Source organism: Oratosquilla oratoria, chromosome 11 (genome assembly GCF_046742065.1).
Source record: "Oratosquilla oratoria isolate Oo_2021 chromosome 11, ASM4674206v1, whole genome shotgun sequence".
NCBI classification, from domain to species: Eukaryota; Metazoa; Arthropoda; class Malacostraca; order Stomatopoda; family Squillidae; genus Oratosquilla; species Oratosquilla oratoria.
The window spans coordinates 70,672,156-70,695,260 of record NC_134787.1 but is presented as its reverse complement, the minus strand read 5'-3'; the positions used below and the strand labels follow the sequence as shown (position 1 = coordinate 70,695,260).

The 23,105-nt window shown below is 36.8% G+C and overlaps 1 protein-coding gene across 5 annotated transcripts in view; it reads right to left on the bottom strand.

Moving 5' to 3' along the window:
- Window positions 1–23,040, bottom strand: part of LOC143029925 (schlafen-like protein 2) — a 41,551-nt gene extending 18,511 nt beyond the window's left edge. Inside the window, exon 1 of one of the 5 annotated variants that reach the window (XM_076193130.1) lies at window positions 22,677–23,040. The gene's annotated coding sequence lies outside the window, so the exon portion shown is untranslated. The remainder of the gene's footprint in view (window positions 1–22,676) is intronic. The other 4 variants (XM_076193132.1, XM_076193133.1, XM_076193131.1 and 1 more) reach the window with 4 other exon arrangements.
- Window positions 23,041–23,105: the final 65 nt, after the last annotated feature.

The following is a 23,105-nucleotide window of genomic DNA, read 5'->3' as shown; positions in this document are numbered from 1 at the left end:
TATCACCTCTTTCTCTACTATGCTTTGATGTCAAGTTCAGTTCTTCTAATCTTTCCTCAAACATATTATTTGCAAGGCTAGGAACCAATTTGGTTGTTCTTCTATGTATCCTCTCAATTTTGTTGTTATCTTTTATTCTGTGTGGAGATCATACCACTGTTGAATTTAATATTTACATCAGAACCAGAAATTATGGATAAAGTGGAACATAAGACACCAATTGGGAAAAGTGACCACATACTAATAGACTTCAAACTAAAAGATCTAATTGATTTGAAAAGAAATGAGAAACATAGAAATGAATTTTGAGAAACTGAATTATTTCAAAATGTGACATTAGGAAAATTTCTTACAAGAAACAAAGATGGAAGAGAAATGGAACACATTAAAAGAAATTTATAATGAGGGAATAGATAAATATGTACCAAAACAGATGCAAGAAAAGGTGGTACATTAAGTGCTGGTACAACAAAAAATGTAGTGAGGCCAAAGATAGAAGAGACAGCTTGGAAAAGATGGAAAAAAAGTGGCAAGTATATATCAAACTAAGAAATGAATATGTAAAAATATGCAGGGAAGAAAAGAAAAACTATGAAAAAGACATAGAAAAATGCAAAGACCAACCTAAACTATTCTACAGGTATGTGAATGGTAAACTAAAAGATAAACAAGAAATAGGAGTAATGTATATATAAAAGATGTAAAAATGGCTGAAATTATGAAACATTTTAAATCTGGGAGGAAGGACAGAGAGAAAGATCCCCCCCCAAGGAATGAAATAACTGTGACACAGAGGGAAATAAGGGACCAAATAAAAAAACCATGTCAGAAAATCACATGGTCCAGATGGAATTGCAAATTGGATATTAAAAGAATGTATAGATGAACTAATGGACAAAATATATAAGATAATTGATTACTCACTCAAAGAAGGAAAGGTACCACAAGATTGGAAAAATGCAAATATTGTACCAATATATAAAGGAGGGGACAAGGAAAATCTAACTATTGAGCAGTCTCTCTTATAAGCACAATAGTAAAAATATGTGAAAATTTGATCAAAAGTACGTGGATTAAACATTTGGAAGAAAAAAAATATACAGAATCCAAAACAATTTGGATTTAGGCACGGAAGATCATGTGCCACTATCTTGATTTGCTTTTACTTGAGGCTAATAGAAATAATGCAAGAAAGGGACAGCTGGGCAGATTGTACTTTCCTTGATCTACAAAAAGCATTTGATAAAGTACCACACAAAAGCTACTAAGAAAAATTGAAACAATAGGTGTGTACAAGGAAAGTTATTGAATTGGATGGAAGATTTCTTAAATGGGAGAAAAATGAGCATGGTACTTAAGAGACAAAAACTCGACCTGAAAAGAAATGATAAGTGGAGTCCCACAAGGATAGGATCTGTACTGGCTTCGGTAATGTTTGCCATATATATAAATGACATGGATGAAGGTGTGGAATGCTAAATGAACTTCTTTGCAGATGATGCAAAACTACTAAAGAAAGTAAGTACAGAGGAAGACTGTGATTCACTACAGAAAGGCCTGGATAAAGTCTGGGAATGGAGTCAAAAGTGGGAAGTCAACTTCAACATCAAGAAATGTAGTATAATGGAGTTTGGAAAAAGTAAAAACAGAATATCAGGGCAATATAAAATTGGGACAAAGAAGGTTAAAAAAGTTAGCTCAGAAAGGGACCTAGGAGTAATTGTCAGCAAAAACATGGCACCAGACAAGCATATCAACAAAATAGTCAGAGAAACCTTCAATTAATTAAGATCAATGAAAGTGGCCTTTGACTACTTGGATGGGGAAATGGTAAAGAAAATATTAGTTACACTGATCAGACCAAGATTGGAGTACACTGTGACACTATGGACAACCAGTACTAAAAGGAATATAAAGAAATTAGAAAGAATTCAAAGAGCAACAACAAAGTTGGCACGAACTCTCTCTAAATTGGCATATGAACAAAGATTGTCCAAACTGGAACTACCAACCCTGGAACAAAGAAGAGAAAGAGGAGATCTACTGACCATTTACAGAATTATGGAAGGGATGGATGTACTTGACAAGAGATGATTTATTAAAGTGGGATAAGAGAAAAACAAGAGGACATGAAAAGAAAATCAAAAAGAATAATTGTAGAAGAGATCTGAAAAAGAATAGTTTCCCACACTGGTGGATATCTGGAACAAATTGGATGAGGCAACAGTGAATGCAAAAACTATACAAAAATTTAAGAACAAATTTGATGTTGAAAGATACAAAGATGGGTCACTATGAGCATAGCTCTCTTCCCATATAATACTACTAGGTAAATACATACATCTGATAAGAACCACACTATTATGCCTACACTCAGGACACCATCCAACATCAAAATAGAGCAGACACAGAACAGACATGGCCACGGATTCAAATTACTCCAGATACAACCACCACACAGAACAGCACATGTGATGCCCCACATTAACAATACCCAGACAACAACACTATGTATCTTCCCTGAGTGACTTACAGTCTTGCCAGGAGGCTGATACCAGTTACCTGAAGGCAACTGGTCTTCATCAAGAGAGATCAGGGGCAATGGACTGACAGAATTACAGCATTGAATCGGTTTTCTATTGGTGACATTTTAATTCTAATGACTACTCGCATCACATTCAGTTTTCTTAAGTTTGTTATGTTTCTTTTTTGTTTTGGAAAGAAATTAGGAGAGGAAGAGGAGGCGAATCAAGTAGAGAAGAAAAGGTAAAAGGTGCAGATGGAGAGATGATAATGAAAGAGAAGACAGTAAGAGGAAGATAGGTAGAGTATTTTAGGGAGTTGCTAAATATAAAGGAGGATAGGGAGGGAAAGGTAGTTGCAGTAGGAAATGCTAAGAAAATGACCGTGATGGGTGAGGAAAATGGAGGAGAAATAAAGATGAAGTGAAGGCAGTTGTTAAGATGATGAGAGCAGGTAAGGCACCTGGTCTGGATGGATGTCATACAGAATGTCTGAAAAAAAAAGGTACAGTGATGGTGGACTGGCTGGTGAGGTTATTTAATGCTTGTTTAAGAGAGGGTAGAGTGCTGGAGGAGTGCCTGCATAGTTCCACTTTACAAGCGAAAAGGGGACAAGTGTGAGGACAGTTTGGGAGGTGTGCGAAAGGAAGTTGAAGATGAATGCGGGTAAAAGGTGATGAGATGTGCAAGGGGAGAAAATGGCAGCAGACTGGAAATGAGTATTATGGGAGACTGGAGGAAGTAGATAGTTTTGGATACTTGGGCGCAAATGTGGTGGGAAAGGGAGGAGTGGTTGAGGTAGAATGTAGATTGAGATAAGCAAGTAAATGCCTTGGGGGATTAAAAAGTATAACGAGAAATAAACATTTGGGAATGGAAGCTAAAAGGAGACTGTATGAAGGAGTGATTGTGCCAACAGCACTGTACGGGGCAGAAACATGGAACATAAGAGAGGAAGAGAGGAGTTTGAATGTATTTACCTAGTTGTAGTTGTATAATATGGGAAGGGGAGCTATGCTCATGGTGACCCATTTTTGTATCTCGCAAGATCAAGTTTGTTCGTAAATTCTGGTATTGCGTTTGCACACACTATTTTTTCATCCAATTTGTTCCATATATCTATCACTCTGTGTGGGAAGCTGTTCTTTTTCAAGTCTCTTCTGTAGTTATCCTTTTTGAGTTTCATTGCATGTCCTCTTGTTTTTCCTCTGTTCCACTTTAATAAGTCCTCTCTATCAAGGCGTTCTTTTCCTTTCATAATTCTGTAGATGGTTAATAGGTCCCCTTGTTCTCTTCTTTATTCCAGGGTTGGCAATTCTAGTTCAGGCAGTCTTTGTTCATGTGTCAGGTTTGAAATTGTTGGGGCCATCTTTATCGTTGCTCTTTGTATTCTTTCTAATTTTCTTGTATTTTTTTTTGTACTGGGTGACCATATCAGCGCTGCATATTCCAGTTTTGGCCTTATCAGTGTTTGTAATATTTTCTTAATCATTTCCTTATCCAGGTATTTAAAGGCCACCTTTATTGATCTCAACAAATTGTATGTTTCTCCAACTATTTTATTTATATGTTTATCTGGCGACATGTCTTTGGTGATGATTACTCCTAGGTTCCTTTCAGAATTTACTTTCTTTACTTCTTTTCCATCAATTTTATACTGTCCTGATATTCTATTCTTGCTTTTCCCAAATTCAATTATACTGCATTTCTTGATGTTGAATTCTACCTCCCATCTCTAGCTCCACTCTGAGATTTTGTTCAGATCACTCTGTAATGAGTCACAGTCTATTTCGGAGTTTATTCTCTTTACTATCTTTGCATCATCCACAGAGCAGTTCGTGCAACTTTCAATACCTTCGTCCATGTCGTTTATATATATAGCAAACATTACTGGAGCTAGTGCTGACCCCTGTGGGACACCACTACTCATTTCTTCCCATTTTGAATTTTTGTTTTTGAACACTACTCTCATTTTTCTTCCATGTAGGAAGTCCTCCATCCAATTCAATAGTTTTCCATGTATGCCTCCTACCGTTTCCAGTTTATATAGCAATTTTCTTTGTGGTACCTTATCAAATGCCTTTTGTAGGTCCAGGAAGGCACAGTCTGCCCAGCCATCCCTTTCTTGCAATATATCTATCAATCTTGAATAGAAACAAATCAAATTAGTGGTACATGATCTTCCTTGTCTGAATCCAAATTGCCTCGGGTTCAATATATTATTCTCCAGATATTTTGTCCATCTATCTTTGACGATTCTTTCACAAATTTTAACTACTGTACTCGTTAGGGACACAGGTCTATAATTTGTTGGGTCTTCCTTATTTCTCCCCTTATATATTAGCATTTTTTCAGTCTCCTGGTAGTTTTCCTTCTTTGAGTGAGTATTCAATTATTTTGTATATTTTTCCTGTTGGTTCATCTATACATACCTTTAGTATCCAGTTTGTAACTCTGTCCAGGCCATGTGACTTGTTAATGTGAAGCTTTAACATTTGATTCCTTATTTCATTCTGAGTAATATCTAATTTCTTCATTGGAAGAAATCTTACTTCAATTCTTTGATCACAGTTTTATAGATTTTTTTTTCTCTTTGGTGAATGCAGATTTGAAATGTGTCCATATCTGCCATTTTTATATTTTCTGTGTATTCTCTGTCACCTTGACATAATTTAAGTATTTCCTGTTTATTTTTTAGTTTGATGTTTACATATCTATAAAATAATTTGGGTTGATCTTTACATTTGTCTATTATGTCCTTTTCATAATTTATTTTTTCTTCTCTACATATCTATACATGTTCAATTCTTAGTTTGTTGTATGTTTTCCATTTCTCAGTTGTTTTTTTCTTTTTTCCATCTTTTCCAGGCTTTATTTCTTCTGTCTTTTGCTTTTTTTTCACTGCACTTTTTATTATACCAGGATTTTATATATATCCTTTCCTGTTTTTGTCTGGGTACATACTTATCCACTCCTTCATTATTTGAGATGAGGTGCCTGAGAAGTATGATAGGGGTTACTAGGCTGGATAGAGTGAGAAATGAGGAGGTGAGGAGGAGAACAGGGGTGGAAAGGGAGTTGGGAGATAGGGTTGATGAGAGAGTATTGGGATGGTTTGAACACATGGAAAGAATGAGTGAAGAAAGACTAGTAAAAGAGGTGTGGAAGGCAGAGGTAGAAGGAGTGAACATGAGGGGTCAACCTAGGATGAGATGGATGGATGGGGTAAAAGAGGCACTGGAAAAGAGGGGAATGTCTGTTGAGGAAGGATGGGAGAGTACAGAAGATAGGAGTGAATGGAGAGGGGTTGTATATGGATGATGCTGTGATGCATGAGGTGGAATGGGTAGGGGATAGGGGTTGAAGGAGCATTGTGAGAAAAATTGACACAGCCCAAAGGGATTTCTGCCCGTCTTCTCCCTTTCTGTATAAGGGGACAGAGAGGGGGGATTGGCAATTGAATGAAGTGACCTTGCTGTGGATGTGCTGTGTCTTGTGACACTGCTTCTGACCCAGGACAGTGGGCGAGATGCAACGATGACCCATCCTCCAGGAGGAGCCATGATAAGAGGGAGGGAAGAGGGTGGAGGGGAGTGGAGTATGTTAGGGATGGAATGGGTGGGAGTGTTTTTTATATCTGTTTTTTGGCTACCTCCCTTATAAGGGAAAAAAAGCCTTTGGTGTATGTATGTTCCTATATTAGAAAAAGTGGAAGAAATATAGTTAAGTTGATAAAGAGACATCCTGGATCCTATCCTGAGAATTCCAGATGAAAGTGGGGAAATTGACGTGTTCTGACAATGGGCAGCAGGGAAATCTCTTCAGTCCATCTTGCAGGGCCACCACAAGGTACCATTGGTTCCTTTAGCAAAGTGGTTCTTAACCTTTTTCAGTGTCTGTACTCCTTGATTATCTCAGAAAATTTTCTTGTACCCCCCTCCAATATAAATACAATGCAAACATATGAAAAGGATTAGCGATACAAATCTTGCTAAGAAATGATTAGATATATTCTGTTACTGAACAAAGGTACTTTTTTATTTGAAGTAGACAATGTCAGTTAGTAGGATACAATGAATGTACATTATGCTTTCTCATGGTAAATATACAGTACCATTGCACTGGTTATCATGTCTCATACCCCCAGGATTAAGGTTTTGTAACCCTTGGGGGTACAGGTACCCCAGGTTAAGAACCATTGCTTTAGAAGCTGGATCATGATGAAGTTAAGTCTTTTCTTTTATCAAGTGATGATCATGCTTACTCAAATCATGGAAATTTAGTAGTGATGAAAAGTTCAATGTTTTGTTTATCTTGCTTAACATGGACTTCATTATACAACCATTGCATCAAGGTAAAATAAAATCATACAATTCAGTACTATACATTTATTTTGCTTCATTTTACTTCAATATACAATATCTTAACAGTGTATCATAATTACCTAATTATGCCTATACTGTATATTGTTCTTGTGATCATATCAATAAAGATCATAGAAATAGATATCCACAACAAAGGCAAAGGGTGGTTTATAAATTTCTTTGCTGGCAGACAATGCAGAGTAACCTGTATCAACTAATTCTCTGGGAGAAAAAGATTACACAAAAGGAATTCCCCAAAGAGCAACACTCTCATCTGCATTACTCTTCACAAGTGATCTCCCAACATCAAATCCAGAGCATAACACCAAAGCACTCACCTGTGCAGCCAATACAATGATGATAACCCAGCATAGCAACTATAAAATAGCTCCTGATAATACCCAAGCTTACTTAGACAAACTAAAACAATGTCCTAGAAAAAAATAGAATGGAGGACTCTTCCCAGAAATCATCAGTTACATTACTCACTCTAGACAACTACAGTTACATTACTCACTCTAGACAACCACAGTTACATTACTCACTCTAGACAACCACAAGTCAAAGAAACATTTAATTGTAAAATTGAATGGTCAAACCCTTCCCTTGGAAATAGATGAAAAAATCCTGGGACTTTAAGCCAATACATGCCAAAGATCTGGCAATGAAAATCAACACGAAAACAAACATCCTAATTTCAATTGTATGCATGGACTTCAGTCAACAAAAGAAAACAGTAATCATAGTCAATAAACAGTTCTTGAGAACCACACTTGACTACACTTCCACAGCATGGTTCCTAGCAATCAAGAAACCATGGTCATCTTAAAAACTATATAAAATAAAGCAATGAGAATGACAACAGGATGCACCAAAACCATCCTAAAAGAATATCTCCATACAGAAACTGAAATTCTCCCCACATAGCATCACATGAAAATAGTTGATGTACATCTCTATCCAAGAGACCTTAACCATACTCACCCATTTCATTACATCACACAAGCATGAAAAAAAAAACACTAATAGCTTACTACTCAGCATTGAGTACAACCTACCCCTCCACCACACAAGACATTTATACAAAAACACATTTGCAAAATGGTCTATATCGACCCCCAGGGGTCGATGAGACCATTCAAGGGGTCGACAAATAGCCAAGGGGTCAAAATTTACCTAGTTGTATCTACTTAGTTGTATTTTATGGGACAAGAGCTATGCTCGTGGTGATCCATTTTCGTATCTCTCTTCAGGCAGTTTATTCTTAAAATCTTGTATAGACTTGGCACTCACTGTTTCTCTGTTTAGTTTGTTCCAGATATCAATCTCTCTATGTGGGAAGCTATTCTTTTTCAAATCTCTTCTGTAACTGTCCTTCTTTAGCTTCTTTTCGTATCCTCTTGTTTCTCTTCTGTCCCATTTTAATAAGTCATCTCTATCAAGAATTTCCATCCCTTTCATAATTCTGTAAATGGTCAACAAATCACCTTTCTCTTTTCTGTTCCAGTGTTGGTAGATGTAATTTCTCCAATCTTTGTTTGTATGTCAAATTTGATGGTATAGGTGCCATTTTTGTTATTGCTCTTTGAATTCTTTCTATTTTTTTTTTCTTTTTGTGCTAGGTGCCCACAGTGCATACTCTAGTTTAGGTTTTACTAGTGTAACCACTATTTTCTTTACCATTTCTTCATCCTTGTAGTCGAAGGCCACTTTCATTGCCCTTAAGTTAAAAGTCTCTCCAAATAATTTATTGACATGTTTATCAGGTGTCAAGTCACTTGAGATAATCACTCCCAGATCCCTTTCTGAATCGACTTTTTTTGACTTCTTTTTTCCAATTTTATATTGACCCGATATTCCATTTTTGCTTTTTCCAAGTTCCATTATACTACATTTCTTAATGTTAAAGTTCATTTCACATCTGACCCCAAATCCACATTTTGTCCAGGTCTTCTTGTAGCTATCTACAATCTTTTGTGCTTACTTTCTTGAATGATTTGGTATCATCGTCAAAGAAGTTCATGTAATAATTCACTCCCTCATCCATATCATTTACATATATGGCAAACATTAAAGTAGCCAATATAGAGCTTTGCTGGACGCCACTTATCACATCTTTCTAGTTCGAATTTTTGTCTCTAAGTACCACTCTTATTTTTCTCCCACTTAAGAAATCCTTCATCCATTCCAGTAGCTTACCTTGTATTCCTCCTATTATTTCAATTTTCCTTATTAACTTTTTATGTGGTACTTTGTCAAAAGCCTTCTGCAAGTCCAAGAAGGCGCAATCTGCCCAGCCATCTCTTTCTTGTATTATCTCAATTAATCTCAAGTAAAAGCATATTAAGTTTGTGGTACACAATCTTCCACTTCTAAAGCCAAATTGTTTAGGGTTTAATATTTTATTTTCTTCCAAGTGTTTGATCCATTTGTTTCTGATCATTTTTTTGCATATTTTTGCTACTGTCTGAAGTTTGTAGGATCTTCTTTGCTTCCTCCTTTATATATTGGTACTATGATTGCATCTTTCCAATCTTGCGGTACCTTTCCTTCTTTGTGTGAAAAGTCTATTATCTTGTATAATTTGTCTGTTAGTTCACCTATACACTCTTTCAGTATCCAATTTGCAATTCCATCTGATTCATGCAATTTTCTGACATCTTGGTTTTTTATTTGGTCTCTCATTTCTTTCTGTCCTTCATTTCTTTCATTTTAGGGGGTCTTTCTTGTTGTCCATCTTCCCAAATTTATGAGCTCTCACTTGTAAAAACAGACCTGAAATGTCTGATCATAACTTCTGCCATTTCTGTGTCATCAATATGTTCTTTATTTCCTTCACGCAGTTTTACAATTTCATGTTTATCCTTTAATTTGTCATTTACATATCTGTAAAATAATTTAGGTTGATCCTTACATTTGTCTATGATATCTTTTTCATAATTTCTTTTTTCTTTCCTGTGTATATTCACTAGTTCCAATATAGTTCCTTGTAAAGCGTAAATGAGGAATAGACATTTGGGAATGGATGCGAAGAGGAGACTGTATGGAGTGATTGTGCCAACAGTACTGTATGGTGCAGAAACATGGAACATAAGAGAGGAAGAGAGAAGGAGTTTGAATGTGTTTGAGATGAGGTGTCTGAGAAGTATGATGGGGGTTACTAGGCTAGATAGAGTGAGAAATGAGGAGGTGAGGAGGAGAATAGGGGTGGAAAGGGAATTGGGAGATGGGGTTGATGAAAGAATATTAGGATGATTTGGACACATGGAAAGAATGAGTGAAGAAAGACTAGTAAAAAAGGTATGGAGGGCAGATGTGGAGGGAGTGAACATGAGGGGACGGCCTAGGATGAGGTGGATGTATGGGGTGAAGGGGGCTTTGGGGAAGAGGGGAATGTCTGTTGAGGAAGGACGGGAGAGGACAGAAGACAGGGTGGTGAATGGAGAATGGTTGTATATGGATGATGTTGTGATGCATGAGGTGGAATGGGCAGGGGGATGGGGGGTGAGGTAGTATGTGTGAGCAAAATTTGATGCAGCCCGAAGGGATTTCTCCCTGTCTTCTCCTGTTATGCATGGGCGGACGGAGAGGGGGGGTCGCCGATTTAATGAAGCAGCCTTGCTGTGGATGTGCTGTGTCTTGCGACACTGCTTCTGACCCAGGGCAGTGGAAAGGTGTAGGGATGACCCGTCATCCAGGAGGTGCTAAGATAAGAAGGAAGAGGGAAGGTGGAGGGGTGTGGAGTGTATTCAGGGATGGAATGGGTGGGAATGATTTTATGCCTTTTCCTTTTTGGCTACCTCCCTTGTAAGGGGGAAAAAGCCTTGGTATATGTATGTATGTATGTGTATATTCACATATTCGTTCCTAAGTTTTATATATGTTTGCCATTTGGAAGTTTTTTGTCTCTTTTCCATCTTTTCCAGGCTTTGTCTCTTCTGTCTTTAGCCTCACTGCACTTTTTGTTATACCAACACTTTATATAAATCTCTTTTTGCTTCTTCTTTGGTACATACTTTTCAATTCCTTCCTTGTACTTTTCTCTGAATATGTTCCATTTGTCTTCCATCTTTGTTTCCTCTTTGAAGAATTTATTCCAGTTTGTGTTTTGGAATTTTTTTCTTAGTTTTACAAAATTTGTTTTGTTGTACATTAATCTTCCTTCTCTATGTTTATCATTCCTTCCTACATTGTTTTGTTCTTTTAATTCAAACTCTATTAGTATATGGTCACTCTTTCCAATTGGTGTTTTATACTCCATTTTGTTCACAATATCTGGTTCAGAAGTTAATATTAGGTATAGTTTCAATGGTTCCTGTTTCTATATCTAGTATTTTCCTTAACCCATTGTGTTAAGGTGTATTCAATGGTCATATCCTGTAGAATGTTGCTCCAAAGTTCTTCTCCCCCTTTTACTATTGTTTCTTCCCAGATTATCCTTTGCATTAAAATCACCCATAATTACTATGTTACCACCCTCTTTCAGTAACTCATTTAACACATTCATTGTGTCTTCTATGATCACTATCAGACCAAGCCTGTGTTTTTGGTGGCACATACACTACTACAAATTTTCTACTTTTCATATATATATTTTTTTAATTTTAATCATAATTAATTCCACATTACCTTTGCCTTCATTTATCTTTGTCACATTCAAACCCTTTTTGGTCAATATCATGACACCTCCTCCCTGCTTGTCTGTTCTATTTTTTGCCCAGTAGTTGTATAGACCTTGTCCCACTATACTTGTTGATAGAGGTCCTTTCAGATTTGTCTCCACAATTCCCATAATGTCAGGTTTCTCTATTTCTAGATAGTCATTTAGTTAATTTATTCCAGAGATCATACCATTGATATTTGGGTATGCCACTTTTAGTTTAATATTTTCTTCTCTTTTTTGGTTTAAGTTTCCATTTTTCTGATGTAGACCTACCATTTTTTCAGTCTCAAGTCCAGTACTTAAAAAGAAAAAAAAAAAAACTAATTTTTTTCAGTCTCTGTTCTTTTCTCATTACTATCATTGGCTTCAATTCTGAGAGCATTGACTTTTTCTTTTTCCTCATCATTCATTTCCTTTTTATCCATATATGTTCGAATTTCTCGCTGTTTGCTAATTTAACTGCTTTTGATAATACCTCCTTGGCTATCATTTGAGTTCTTTAAAATCAAATGGTTAGCATGAAATGATCCTGTTCTCTTCTTGTACCGAAAGAGTAAGAATAATCAACCAATATATAAAATTAAAGAAAAACCATGTCAGTTCACTTTGAGTCGAAAATCCTCCCCATTCTGTGCATGTAGGGAGAATCTCACATACACACAACCACATCGTGAATGAATATCAAGATGATGAGCTTGTGTAATATTATTGGCTTGAATATTACTTATAGTAATATAATAAAGAATATATAATATCACTCTTAAAGCTATTGGTAAATTATAAATATTTATTTTAAAAGACTTATGTTTATGCATATGTGAAAGTGTCTGTATCATTATTGGAACGCCATCGCCTTGATGAATGCTGTCATTTAGCCCTTTATAACAGATTAAAATAAGAAAAAAAAAATAATAATAAATAAAAATATATGAATAGAATAAGTAAAATCCAAGGATACTAACAAATAGTTATAACTGTTTACTACACATGGTGGGCATATACTTACACAGACAGATATTTATTCTATAAAATATTCAATAAAATAGTTATAATTAGAATCTCTGAGACTTCAAAATGCACTGTGATATGGTGATACAAATTTTCTCACTACTTACTCAAATTTCAATTTTTTTTTAATTTCTCGCTGAAAAATCATTCTAGGTTTTAATCTGACAAATCTTCATTTTTTTTTCTCCTTGCCTTTTTCCTTAAAATGATAATAATGCATGACTTTGGGTAATGAATCTACTAAAAATGAAATATAATCAAGTGAAAAGTAAGTTCCCCACCCTACTTTCTTGCTGAAGAGACGGGAGTCTGCAGTTCAGTACATTCTCAACTTGCATAGCAGTGTCAGTTGTGCCAAGGAAAATATTATTTTGACTTGAATATTGTGTGTAGAAGACATAATGGCTGCTGCTGAAGCTAAGAAGAAGTGCCGACAATATTCACAAGAATATTTGAAATATGGTTTCAATACTTCCTTTACCAATGAAACCATGCCATTGTGGCTTTTGCGTGAAAAGACTTTCAGTAATGATGCCATTAAACCTTCAAAGATGAAAGACCATCTTGAAGGATTCACTCTGACAAAAAATCCAAAGACCTTGAATATTTTAAAGTTATTGAAAGAAAAAAATGAAAAATCGATCAAACATCAAGACTTTCTTCAAATCAGCTGCTAGTGCTGATAATGAAGGAGGCTTAAAAGCATCATACAATATCCCCCTATGATAGCAAAGAAGGAAAACCACTTACAATTGGTGAGGAAATCATAATTCCAGCAATGAAAGAATTTATTGAAACTGTTATGAAGATTCTCAATCTGTTTTTAAGAAACTGCCATTATGTAACAATACTGCAGAAAGACAAATTGATGAAATGGCAAATGATGTACAAAAAAATTGACATCTGAACTTCAATGCAGGAAGTTTTCTTTGCAACTTGATGAATCAACTTTTGACAGCACAAATTTCTCATGGCATATGTGAGGTATTACAAAGTCAAAAGTGCATCATTGATGAATTTTTATTTGCCAAGTACCTTGGCACCTGATTCAAAAGGTGAGACAATTTCTAAGTGTTTGGAGGAGTATTTAAAGAAGCATGATATATCTCTTAGCAATGTTACTGCTGTGGCTACTGACAGAGCACCAGCAATGGTTGGCCGCTATAGAGGATTTGCAGCTTAACTCAAGAAAAAGATGACTAATGTACGTACTGTTCATTGTGTATTGCATAGGCAATACCTTGTAGCCAAGAAACTCAGCAGTGAACTTCATGATGCTTTAAAAGTGTGCATAAGATCAATCAACAAAATAAAGGCACATCAACTCAACTCACGATTGTTTGCATCGCTATGTGAAGAGAATGATGAATTTTTTTTGCCAATTACTCATGCACACTGAAGTAAGGTGGCTCTCTAGGGGCCAAAGCTTACAAAGACTTCTAGAGTTGTACAATTCAACTGTACAGTTTCTGGCAGACATAGACCCATTTTTATGTGAAGAGTTAAAAACATGTAAAAATGCTCTGTTCTATTTGGCAGAACTGTATTCAAAGTTTAATGAGACACAGAAATGTCTGCAAGGTAAAATGTTACCATTATTCAAGCCAGATCAATTCTACTAGGCTTCCAAGGCAAACTAAGCCTCTTTAAATCTTCTTTGGCATGCAGAGACTTTCAAATTAACTGAAGATTTCAAAGTGTAGTTTGAAGACCTGGAGAAAATGCAAGTGCCTGAATGAATCCTTACACCATTTAATGTTGAAATAGAAAATGCAGGCAATGACCCACAGCTGCAGGAAGAATTTATTGACATAACTATGGATCTCAAAGCAAGTGCATTTTTTAAAACAAAAAGTCTATGTGATTTTTGGAGCAATGAAAACAATGTTGCTAAATATCCTCAGCTTTGTGAAGTGGTTGAGCCATTTTTACTTGCTTTCCCAAGTTCATACATGGTTGAAGCTGGTTTTAGCCATGTAAATGCAATTCTAACAAAGCAGAGGAGCAAACTGAGCGTGGAAGAGCATGGAAACATACAACTAAAACTTACTAATTTACAACCCAATACAAAACCCCTTGTTGATGCCCATCAGGCACACCCTTCTCATTAATGTTGTCCATAAATTTACCTTTTTTTTTCAGAAAAAAGGGATTCAGATAAATTGTATTATTATGCCCTCATATTTTTTTTCCTTTCCTTGTGTTCTCTTTCATGCATCATGCTACTACTAATGCAAAATGCTACTACTACTACTACTACTACTACTACTACTACTACTACTACAACTATTTTCATAATCATTTTATGATATATATGTGTTGTGTATATATATATATATATATATATATATATATATATATATATATATATATATATATATATATATATATATATATATATATAAGCTTCTTATTCAACCTTTCAATTTAACAAGCTAAAAACCTTTCTTTAGTAGTTGGAAGATTATAAAACAAAATTCCAAAATCCATTTTGGAGAACTGTGTAACTATAAAAGTACAATGTTTCTACTCTCACGAGTAATTTTCTAAAGCTGAAGGTTTTCTATGATTTTACACAACTATGAAAGCATGGATAGAATATATAATTCAACATGGTTATGGATAATGCAGAGTTAATAGCAATTACCATACTTGAAACAAAACAAACTATATGCAAATTGCCACAAACACAAAAACTGTGACAATGGTACTTTAGAATTACCATAAGATTTATGAGACCAAACAAGAACTACAGTAAAGAATTAAAACAATAATATCAACAACAAAAATGATAACAATCATAATGATGATAATAACACTATTGATAACTAAAATAATAATAATAATAATAATAATAGTAATAATAATAACAATATATACATATACCAAAGGCTTTTTCCCCCTAACAAGGGAGGTAGCCACATAACAAAGGCATAAAAACCATTCCCACCCATTCCATCCCTAATATACTCCACTCCCCTCCACCCTCCCTCTTATCTTGGCACCTCCTGGATGATGGGTCATCCCTGCATCTTGTCCACTGCCCTGGGTCAGAAGCAGTGTCGCAAGACACAGCACATCCACAGCAAGGCAGCTTCATTAAATCGGCGACCCCCCCTCTCCATCCCCCCATGCAGAAAAGAAGACGGGGAGAAATCCCTTCGGGCTGCGTCAAATTTTTCTCACACATACTACCTCACCCCCCATCCCCCACCCATTCCACCTCATGCATCACATCATCATCCACACACAACCACCCTCCACTCATCCCCGTTGATTAAAGACAATCTGTTACCTGACAGACATCAGTACAATTGTGGAAGAGACATATGGACTGCAGCATCTAAACTAGCCATTGTAGATAAACTGATCACTGATATGTTATTGCAGGATATTACTGAACATAGTAAAAGTGAGTGGAACTTCCCTCTGATTCTGGTGCCAAAATCAGATGGTACCATGCATCCGGTTATTGATTATGGGGAATTGAATAAGCATACTATACGTGACTGATTACCATTACCGGATATAGGGGACATTCTTAGAAGTTTGGGAACTGAGAATAGGTATTTTAGCACTGTTGTGTATGTTAAAGACAGATTAGAAATTTTCAGAAGCTCTGCCAAGGGATTCGAACCCTGACCTGTGCATATATAGTGTCTTGACTTCGTGATTATATACGCACAGGGTTCAAATCCCTTAGCAGAGCTTCTAGAAATTTTAGCACTGCAGATATCAAATTTGCTTTTTGGCAAATAGAGTTGTATGAAGACTCACAAGAATTCACAGCATTTTCTACCCCAACAGGACACTATGAGTTCAAATAAATTTCATCTGGGTTATGTAATAGTCCATTAACTTACATTAGATTAATGAATATAGTTCTAGATGGGTTGTTAGGAAACACTAGCAATGTATTTCTAGATGATATTTTAAGTTTCCCAAACAGCGGCTGAGCACTTTATGAATTATATTTGGTATTTTCAAGACTGGTTGAAGAGGGATTGAAAGAACTGGAAAAATGTAATTTTTTTGCAGGAGTGTTATTAATTTGGGACATAAGATAGACAGGCATGGACTTGGTACAGTAAATTCAAAGGTTGAAGCAATAAAAACTTTTCCAGTTCCAAACATTGTAGAAAAAGTTAGAAGTTTCTTGGGATTGACAGGATATTATAGGAAACTTATCCAAGGATATGCAGACATAGCTAATCCATTAAGTTCTTTGTTGAGGAAAGGATCAAAGTTCATGTGGGGACCTCCACAACACCAAGCTTTTGACAAGTTGATAAACTTACGAGTTCCCCAGTTTTAATATTTCCAAACTATGATAAAGAGTTGATTCTTTATACTGATGCATCTGACATAGGATTACCTAATTGTATTATACGGGAAGGGAGCTATACTTGTGGTGACCCATTTTTGTATCTTTCAGCATGAAGTTTTTTCTTGAAATCTTGAATAATATTTGCACACATGTTTCTTTATCTTAGTTATTCCAGATATCCAGTACTTTGTGTGGAAAGCTATTATTTTTCCGATCTCTTCTATAGTTATCCTTTTTGAGTTTCTTTTCATGACCTCTTGTTTTTCCATTGTCATTTTTAGTAAATCATTCCTACCAAGGATTTCCATTCCTTTCATGATTCTATAGTCAGTAGATCACCTCTTTCTCTTCTCTGCTCCAGTGTTGGTAGTTCCAATTTCGATAATCTTTGTTCGTATGTTAATTTGGAAAGAGGTGGTGCCAACTTTGTCATTGCTCTCTGTATTCTTTCTAATTTCCTTATATTCTTTTTAGTACTGGGTGTCCATAGTGTCGCTGTGTATTCCAGTTTTGGTCTAATCAATGTAACTAATATTTCTTTAATCATTTCTTCATCCAAATAGTCAAATGCCACTTTCATTGACCTTAATAGGTTGAAGGTTTCTCTGACTATTTTGTTTATATGTTTATCCGGTGTCATGTCTTTGCTGATTGGATAAATTAGGTAGTGACGTCGGAGCAGAAGTGACTTAGTGAGTGGATTGAGGATCCCAGGTGGGAGTCCCTTGGTGTAAATTAACAGCCAAGTGTAACATTCAAAAAGAAACAAAGAATTTTTTTTTTTACCCAGTTTAATTCACCCCATCCAGAAACATTACTAACTTGCTACAGAAGATTTGAAGGAAAATGAAGAAATATAATACCAGGGCTGAGCAAATTTTTTTTTTTTGGGGGGGGTGGGGGCTAATAGTAATATGATAATACACATATATTATCCTCATTTCAGAAGGGGAGGGGGTTAATGGTTGGGCTAGCACTGATGGCTGACAAATCTTTAGCCCTGGCAATTAAAAATTCCACTTAATAAAATTATTTCAATGAGTGTTTTAAATTTTCAATTTGCTCATTTCAGTTGGGGGGGCTAATGGGGGGGCTGGCCACTTTTTTGGGGGGCCAAGCCCCCCCAAGCCCCCCCCTGGCGCCGCCACTGTTTAGAGGAGCATAACAGGCTAGACAGTAAGGCATTGTGAGAAGTTTTGCAGATATATAGGATAGGGGGAAAGCTGTTAACCCCTTCAATACGGGCCAAAATCTCGCGGGCAGCATTAGCTGCCAGACATGCGATGTTACGTCATAATACTCGCATTATAAAAAATAAAGTCACCACTGTATTGCTCATTCTCTTTCACCCATGAATTTTGATAACCACAGAAAATATGATGAAGCCAGTTTACAGAGTATGGGGGTCACGCAGGTACAACTACTATATAATCAAGACGCCGACATCGGCATCCTCGCGTACTCACTTGCTCCTCATGACGCCTACGTAGGCATCATCGTAACGAAGGGGTTAAGGGCAATTAAAAGCTTTTACATGAGTAGTAGAGCTTGTGTTAGGGTTGCGAATGGCAAGAGTGAGTGGTCTGTAGTAAAGGTTGGGTTGTGCTAAGGTTGTGTTGTGTCACCATGGCTGCTCTATGTGTACATGGATGGGGTTGTATTAAAGGTAACTGCGAGGGTGATGGACAGAGGATTGGAGATAATTAGAGTGGAGGCAAGTGGGAGATAAGCTAGTTGTTGTTTGCTGATGACACTGCACTTGTGGTAGGGTCAGAGGATGGTTTAAGACAGTGACAGATTTTGGGAAGGTATGTGATAGGAAATAGAAAGTAAATGTGGATAAAAGCAAGGAGATACAATATACAAGAGGTGAGGGTGGCAGTAAGTTTGAAGTAAATCTTAAAGGAGAGAGGTTAAAGGAAGTGGATCATTTAAGGTATCTAGGGTTCCATGTAGTAGGAAATGAAGGAATGGGGGTTGTAACTGTTGAATGAGGAAGGAAAAAAATATCTTAGGGGGAATGAAAAGCATCATATAAAATAAGTGTCTGGATGCAAAGAGAAGATTACATGAAAAGGTGATTCTGCCATGGCACTGTATGAGGTTGAGAATTGAAATTTAAGGGAAGCAGAGATGAAGTGTTTGAAAAGTATGGTGGGGATTACAGGGATGGATAGGGTGAGAAATGATGAGGTGAGGAGGAGAGTATGGGGTGGTAAAGGAGCTGTCAGGGTTGATGAAAGAATATTGGAATGGTTTGGGCACAGGGAAAATATTAGTGAGGAAAGACTAGCAAAAAGAGTGTGGAAGTTAGAGGTAGATGGTGTGAACTTGAGGGGAAGTCCAAGAGTGTGATGGATTGATGGGGTATAGGGGGGCTTGAGTAAAAGGGAATTTTCTTTTAAGCAGGGAAAGGAGAAGGCCAAGATATGTGTGAGTGGAAAATGGTTGTGAATGGACTATACATTGACACAGCATGAAGGAATTTCTCTGTCTTCTCTTTTTGCACGAGGGGATAAGGATGGAAAGTTGCAATGTACATGAAAATGTGGGGCCCTGCTATGGATGTGCTATCTTGCTTCATTACTTCGGACCTGGGAAGTCAGTGGGAGACAAGGATGACTTTTTATCCATAAGGAGCTAAGATAAATGGGAAACAAATGGGTGACAGATAAGAATTGGATGGGTACATATCTTGACTGGCTACCTCCCTTATAAGGGGTAAGAGGCCTTTGGTGTGTGTATATTTATACATACAAATATATATATATATATATATAATCTTTTTTTCTTAATTCTGATTGCTACCAGGACAATTTTCCTTATTTTTGTGACAGACTTTCAGTTCCAAAGATACTACAATTTGTCTCAGTCAAGTTCTACCATAACAGATGATAATCTTCTTTTCATTATTGCTCTTACTTGGCTATTTCATTCATTTCCATGGCATCTGTTTGAGGAGATGGGAAGTTACCTAATTGATAGTAGGGAGATAAGAAATGGGCTTCCTGGTATGATCCTCACCTCTCAGACATATCTTCCATTTATTCAGCTCTAAATGATTGTCATATTCACTATGCTATTGGAGTGCATTCAATATATCTTTGACCCTGATAGAAAAACTGTTGTTCTTGTGTTGTCTTCTGATGGTCAAATTTTGACACTTCCCAAGAGTGGCCTCTGAGATTTGGTACCAAGATTGAAGAACTTTGAGTAAGGGTCATAACAAAGCCATGAATCAGTCTTGAAGTACTTGAAGACTGTCTGGTGTCACCTTTCATCATAAGGAAATTGTAATAGTTCTGGCACTAGTTTAGTTGCCCTTTTTTGGACCTTCTCCAGGGCCTGCAGGTTCTCTCCCAAATAAGGTGACCATGATGAGATGTCACAGCCTAAAACAGGAACGACTAGAACAAGGGAGAGGGGTAAGAGACTCCCTCTTCAAAATGGTGAAGTTCTTCTTGATGATGCTTAAGAGACTTGGTTTTGTCTGCTGCCTTGACAATGATGTGGGCCAATGAGTTCAGGTTGTTTAAATTATGATGCCTGTATAGTTCCGCTTTACAAGGGAAAGGGGGACAAGTGTGAGTGTAGTAGTTTCAGAGGGATCAGCTTGTTGAGTGTAGTTGGGAAGGCTTATGGGATGGTCTTGATTGAGAGGATTAGGAGAGGAACAGAGGGAGTAATTGGTGAGGAACAGTATGGGTTTAGGACAGGTAGGGGATGTGTAGATCAGATCTTTGTGGTAAGACAGATATATGAGAAAGCTATAGGAAAAGGTAAGGATGTTTTTTTGGCTTTTATGGATCTGGAAAAGGCTTATGACAGGGTAGACAGGAAGGCACTGTGGGAGGTACTGCAGATATATGGGATAGGAAGAAAGCTGTTAAGAGCAGTCAAGAGTTTTTACGAGAGTAATAGAGTTTGTGTTAGGATTAGAAATGGAGAGAGTGAATGGTTTGAGGTAAAGGTGGGACTTCGTCAGGGATGTGTTATGTCGCCCTGGCTGTTCAATCTCTACATGGATGGGGTGGTGCAAGAGGTGAATACAAGGGTAGTGGGACAGGGGTTAGAGATGATTAAAGAAAATGGAGAAAAGTGGGAGGTGAGCCAGTTGTTGTTTGCTGACGACACTGTGCTTGTAGCAGGATCGGAGGAGGGATTGAGGAAGTTAGTGACAGAGTTTGAGAAGGTGTGTGAAAGAAGGAAGCTGAAGATGTGGGTAAAAGTAAGGTAAAGGTAATGAGATGTACAAGGGGAGAGAGTGACAGCATTAAGGGTGAAAGATTGGAGGAAGTGAATAGTTTTAGATACTTGGGTGCGAATGTGGCAGGAAAGGGAGGAGTGGGGGTGGAGGTAGAATGTAGATTGAGAGAAGTGAGTAAATGCCTTGGTGGATTGAAAAGTGTTATGAGAAATAGACATCTGGGAATGGATGCTAAGAGGAGGTTGTATGAAGGAGTGATTGTAACTACAGCATTGTATGGGGCAGAAACATGGAACATGAGAGAGGAAGAGAGAAAGAGTTTGAATGTGTTTGAGATGAAATGTCTGAGAAGTATGATAGGGGTTACTAGGCTAGAGTGAGAAATGAGGAGGTGAGGAGAACAGGGGTGGAAAGGGAACTGGGAGATAAGGTTGATGAAAGGGTATTAGGATGGTTTGGACACATGGAAAGAATGAGTGAAGAAAGATTAGTAAAAGAGGTATGGAAGGCAGAGGTGGAAGGAGTGAATATGAGGGGGCGTCCTAGGATGAGATGGATGGATGGGGTGAAAGGGGCATTACAAAAGAGAGGAATGTCTGTGAAGGAAGGACAAGAGAGGACAGAAGATAGGGGTGAATGGAGAGGGGTTGTGTATAGATGATGCTGTGATGCATGAGGGGGAGTGGGTAAGGAAGTATGTAAAAGAAAAAAAAAATTGACGCAGCCCGAAGGGATTTCTCCCCGTCTTCTCCTTTTGGTATGAGGGAACGGAGAGGGAGGGGAGGTCACCGAACTTATGAAGCGGCCTTGCTGTGGATGTGTTGTGTCTTGCGACACTGCTTCTGACCCAGGGCAGTGGACAGGATGCAGGGATGACCCGTCATCCAGGAGGTGCCAAGATAAGAGGGAGGGAGGAGGGTGGAGGGGAGTGGAATATATAGGAAATGGAATGGGTGGGAGTGGTTTTTATGCTTTTTTCTTTTTGGCTACCCCCCATGTAGGGGGAAAAAGCCTTTGGTATATGTAATCCTTTTCTTGTGTAGTTCCCTGAAGAAGTATCCCATTTAACACTAGTTAGTTGATATATCATATGTGCATGAATTCCCATTTTTAATGTTAAAAGTCAGCACTCAAAGCACCCCAAAACCAAATCATCTAAGTGTCACTGGAATATCTATGATTTTTGGGTCAAAACATTAACATACGTCAAAGAAAATAACTTGGAAAGAGCATTCTTAATTCACAGTAGATGTTCTGGAAAACGTCTACTGTGAATTAAGAATGATGAAGTCAAGGAGACTGTTACAATGAAATCCCCACCACCAGATAGTCCAAATGTTATGCGGTAACTTCTATTCTTAGCATATAATCGCATGACAAGATCATCTGGAATATCATTAGCTGAATATTTTCAAAGCTTCCTCATGAGTTTAAAATGTCATATATCCATAAGAATAATTATAGCATCCGAATAATTATAAATATATACTGTAATCTGAACCAGAATATTAACTACACTGTTACATATAAATGCATTCACAACCCACGATATTTATCATAATAGGATCACAATCTGTAGGCGTACCTAGTCAAACACAGAAACTTGTGGAAAATATGCTTTCTTCGTGTCAATTGTCAATAATACCAATATAAAACCAGAACGTTGCCCGTACTAGAATCATATTGTAATGAAAAGTGCAATACAATGAATATAATAATGCTCAAGTAATAACGATTTACCAACTAAGGCTACATTTATGATTACGCTAGCAGTGTTAACTTTGTCGTATATGAGTCATCTCTACGATTGGGCGATTCAGATTAAAATTTATTATATTATTGAAATTGTCCAAATGTAAAAACTATAAAAACTGACAAATTTGAGAGATAAACATAAATCTTTTAATCTTATCAATGTGAAAAAATATATATTTTTATATTTAATTAATTGTAAGCGTTATTATAACGTCTTTTATATTGATTTTTACTCATAATTAAGAAAATTTTGTTTAAA